The sequence below is a fragment of the Elephantulus edwardii genome, unplaced genomic scaffold, assembly GCF_000299155.1.
Source record: "Elephantulus edwardii isolate Elephantulus edwardi_28Jun2011 unplaced genomic scaffold, EleEdw1.0 scaffold00321, whole genome shotgun sequence".
NCBI classification, from domain to species: domain Eukaryota; kingdom Metazoa; phylum Chordata; class Mammalia; order Macroscelidea; family Macroscelididae; genus Elephantulus; species Elephantulus edwardii.
Window position 1 is genome coordinate 1,594,167 of NW_006400071.1, and position 5,475 is coordinate 1,599,641.

Consider the following 5,475-nt stretch of genomic DNA (forward strand, 5'->3'; position numbering starts at 1 on the left):
TGTTGTACATAGGGTTTTCAGAGGCCTGCTAATACATACACATATAAATAATACACATGCATATATCAGTATCATTTAGTAGAACATAGTGGACCCTTCGCTAGGTTTCAGAGGCTGTAAATCACAGGGGAGATTGCCCATCTTTCTTCCATGGAGCTGTTGGTAGACTCAAACAGTCAGAGGGGTGCTGCTACTGGATTAGCAGTACAGCTTCCTATGGACAGCACCACCAGAGCCCCTTACGTGTGCGTGCTGTTGTCATGAATTAAGACCTTGTTGTTAACTTATTAGTGCCTTCCAATGTCTTTGTCTTTTATGACTTTGGCATTTATTAATGCGTACAGGCCAGTTGTTTGCAAAATATCTCTCCATTTGAATTTGTCTGATACTTGTCTGTGATTAGACTCAAGTTACACATTTTGGGCAGGCATACCCACATGTGACAAATGCAATGCCCTTCTCACTGCGTAATATTGCGAGACATGTGATACCGATTAGCCCCATCGTGGAGGGGCTATATGTCTTAGTGTTTCAGCTTTATTTTTCTTAGCACACTAAGCAAAAATAACAGAAGTGCATATGGTTTGGAAATTAGCATTGCTAATGATTAGCCATTAGGGAGCTCTGGTGGCATCGTGGTAAGAAGCTGTGCTGCAATCCCAAAGGCATGCAGTTGGAATCCACCAGCTGTACAGAGAAAGGATGGACAGTCTCCTATCGGGTGATTTAATGGCTCTGAAAACCCACTGGAAGGTCATTTCTGGGTTGGTTTCCACTCAACAGGACACAACAACAAGGATTAGCCATTGCATTTTGGGTGAAAGTTTGCAGAGCAAATTAGTTCTCCATGAAGCAATTGATTCACCTTTTGGTTTATTACATTGACTGCAATCCCCACAATGAAACAGCACTGCTCTCGCTTCCTCCATGTTCTTCCTGTTGTCCTCATTCTCCTTTCTTGTTCCTTCCTGCCTTCGAAGGTTTGTGGCTGGGGAAATGCTGCCCTTTTGGTCTCATGTGGGTGATTCTTCAAAGGAATGCATACCTCCCTGGTATTATTATTGTTCACCTTACAGATCGATTGATGGTTTGTGTGAAAGTTGATTCACCTGGATGAGTTCAGTGCCGAGCTTGAATAATGTCTAGAGAAGACCTAATGATGTCTCAGGGGTTCCCCCACTTTCTATCAGACCAGTTCTTGTGGTGTGCTGTCGATTCAGAACTAACCCATAGCAGACCCTCTGGCAGGTTTTCAAAGGCAATTAATCACAGGGGAGGAGATTTCCCATCCTTCTCCCACAGAGCAGGCTGGTGGCCTTGAACTGTGTAGTGCAGCTTCTTGTCACAAGGCCAACCAGAAATCTTGGTCTTTTTGTGATTTTGAGTTTTGTTCCATATTTCTCTTCCAAGACCTTCTATTACGATCCTATTCAGAGTGGTTCTTAGTAGTGACTAGGCCACTTTGACTAGCTTAAAACACTGCTTCCAGACCATGACATTATGTTACGTCATGTTATGTTAAAAATTTGCTGTTCTCAAATGGGTGACCCTGGAGGACATTATGCTGAGTGAAATATCTCAGTTACAAAAGGACAAATATTGCATAGGACCACTGTTGTAAAACAGGACTGACATCAGGGTTGAGGGATGACAGAGAAGGAGGGGAAGAATGATGTATACTACATTGAAACTGATGAGGGAGAGAACTGTGTAAAAGGGATATATGATTGGGTATTCTTGTCATTACAGAAGTCCAGAGTGAAGGTTGCATAGTGGAGTGGACTTGGGGGGAGGGATTGCATAACAATGAAAGAGTTTTTCTTTTACTTTTCAAGGAGAAGAGTAAATTGGGAGGAAGGAGTAATGACTGGAAACCCTAAGTCTCTGTAAACTTTCATTAAAATAAATTTTAAAAACCCTTTAAAAAGAAAATTTTTATAAAAGAAGAAAAAATATTTGCTGTTCTCTTTATCGCCTTATGTAGGCACTAATAACCAAACTTCTAAAAGATGTGCTACTCTTCCCCTACATCCTGGCAAATAGACAGTAACAATCAAATGGCACATTAGATGAGAAATCATTTTTTGCACTTTGAAGGAAGATATCCAGAATCCAAGGGTTCTGACTATGAGCAGGGAATTCATTTGGGGGCAAGAGAACTGTCCTTTGTCCCGCTTCCCAGAAGAAGAGTCTGCTCCTTTTACTGTTCCCTTTCCACTATTCCTTTTCCTGAAAGTTCCTCATCTTCCAGGAATAGTTCTCAGAGTTTGTCCTTGTTTCATCTCCAGCCTATCCTGGGAGCTTGGCTGAGTCAGCAACTTTCTCAACCTTGCTATTCACACCCGTGTCCAGGTTGTTAATATATATACATGCACTGTGGGCTGCTGGCCTCCGAGTGCTGGAGGGCATGAAAATATTAACTTCTGTTCATGCAGGGAATTTGCTATTAACTCCAGTGGTTCATTTTTTAAAAATTCATTCACAGAAACCTGACAAGATTTTTACAGCATTTTCCAGCTTATCAGCCTGATTCTAATATCTTAGAGGTTATTTTACCTTTTTTCCACCCTGTCCTTTTAAAGTTATTTTTAATAGATTTTTCCCTGATTAAAAAGAAATCATTCTGATGGTGAAAAATTTGGAAAGGTCAGTAAAGTATAAAGACAAGATAATTCCTCATAATCTTTACTCCCAGAAACATCTACTCTCAACCTTTTGAACAGTTGACTTTAGTTTCTCTCTTACCTGGCTCTAAGCTACGTTTTACCAGAACTCTGAAATGTGATCTATCCTGAGCTTTCTTCACCATCCTTGGCACACTTGAACCCATTGTACCAGTCACTGGGTCAAGTCATCTCATTGAGGATCTTTCCTTCCTTATGCTGATCCTCCATTTTTCCAAGCATGAAGTCCTTCTCCAAGGACTGGCCCCTTATTAAAACATGTCTAAAGCATATGAGCTGGGTTTTCCTCACTTTGCCACAGAGGAGCACCCTGGTTTCACATTCTACAGGGAAGAACTGTTTGTTCTCTTGGAAATCCACAAGATATCCCATACTCTTCTCCAACCTCACAACTCAATGGCATCAATTCTTCTGTCATTCTTAGTCACTGTCCAACTTTTAGATGCATAGGTGGTAATTGAATTGACATATAATTAGGTAACTGACATATAATTAGGTTTTATAGTCCCTAAAATTAAATTAATTATTTAATTAATTTAAAATTTAATTATTTTAATACCTAAAGTTAATAAAAATGTAGATGTAAAAAGAAATCAAACAGTCCCCTCACTGCCCATAAAAACGAAGTTAAATAGGTTAGAAAAACTCGAAAAGCCAGTTTAAAAACATTACTGTTCATTCTGGAGCATGTGAGATAATAGTAGGTGATTGGAAAACAACAATAAAAATAGAGAACAATACTTCACTTGGATCACTTTACTCCTGTCTCTAAATTGACATTCTCTTTTAAAGAACTTCAGTCTAGAAATGGAAATGTTAGGCAGATTTACACAAAAAAGACTAGGATAGACACTTACCAAGTCTATATTCAAAGAAAGGTGCTGGGTCTATAGGAAAAGGCAAACAGACAAGCAATAGCATGTTTTAAACTGAAATATAACCATTAAGGTGTATGTATTTCACATGAAAGGATTTCTCTTTCTATCCATCTTTTTAACTAACTGGATATAATCACTTCAGGTACAAAGAATTTTATAGATGTTCATAGTGCCAGCTGTATGCCTCTAGGTATTCTTGCATAAGAGTATGTCTTAGCTGGTAAAGAGTCTTTGCTACATATTCTGCCTTTCACATAAAGTCCTCTTCCCACCTCCCCTGGGTGTCTACCAGACATCTTCCCTGGTAATGATAAAGCTTTCAGCTCCTTCTGCATTCAGAAATCTCCCAACTCACAGACTAAGATGTGAATCGTGATTCTTTGCTACCATCTGTCTTTATTATTGGGTAGGGGGATATAGGAAATCATGAAGGTGGGGAAGCCAGGGAGAAGGACTTCTGTCCTGGAATATTTTTTTTTAATTTATTTTGTAACTTTCTGTTTTCTATAGCATCCAGGGGTAGTTTTTTAAAAACTCAGATATTAAGCCTTGCCAGAGTTACTAGTGTGCCAACTGTCCTCACTGCAGCTACATATGAGATACTGGTTTTTAGACTAACCTAATTTTTTTAATCTGATAAAAATGTCTAGATCTCTTTCCTACACTACAAAGAACTTTTTAATTAACATTGGTAAACATTTTACCAAATATGTCTTGGCATTCATTTTGTTTATCTCCTTACTAGAGTAACAGGGAATAGGGAGATAGATTATCTATCTGTGAATGAAGAGGTATGTAGATGCGCTCTCTCTCTCTCTCTCCCTCCACCTACCTATCTACCTATCTGTCATCTATCTCCCTGTTTATATATATCTGTCTATGTATGTATCTATTTATCTGGTGTCAGAATTGGTAAAAATGTTGGAGAGAGGAGAAAATTCAATGCTGGGCACACAGCAAATACTCAATGAAGAAATGTAGTTGTTACTATCAATAGTAATCCTCAGTAGTTGATAGTTTGGTTATATCTGTTATCAGGAATTTGGAATTCTGTCCTGTAGCCATCTTCAACTTCCAATATACTCCTTCCCTTTAATCCATTTCTTTGTTGTCTAGGTCTGCTCTGACCACCTCAAATTTGTTTCTTTTAGCTTTGAATCATTCCAGAAGCCTCTATTGCACGACTTTGCCCTCCAGCTGCACATAAAACAGCACAAACATTGTTAATGTCCTCTTTGCCTCATTCCTCTACTTTCTAGGTCAACAAGAAGCTTCTGGGGAAAATCGTCAATTTTCAAAGTTTCCAAATATAAAAAAGACAACCCATCTATCATTGACAATAGGGATTCCGAAGAGTGTTCATCGAGCTGGGTACCTGGCAGCGCTTGGGTGGGAGTCCACTGACACCACTCATCTAAAGCCACGCTTAGATCCCCATCCATCATTCGGCTGCTTCTTAGCAGCTCAGAATGCCAAGGTCTTAGTTCAGGGAGGCGCTGAGTATTGTCTAGCTACTTCTCTGGTCATTTTGCTTTTCATGGTTTCTTCTTTTGCCAAGTAATCTGCAGGCTTTAAAGAATATCTATCTATCTTCTGTCTGTCTATTTATCTATCTATCTATCTATCTATCTATCTATCTATCTATCTATCTATCTATCATCTATCTAGTTGTTGTTGTTGTTGTTGTTGTTAAGCACCATGAGTCGTAGACAATTCATAGTGACCCTATGAATGAAAGACCTGAACACTTGTATAACTTTCATCATTTCTCCAATTCATAGGGTTTCCAGAGGCAAGCTATATCAGAAGTGGATGCCACTCCTGCTTCCAAGATTGTTTTAATCGGGGAGCTCCACCAAACACTGTCCACCATGGGTAAACATTATCACATTTGACCATTTGACACATTAGTG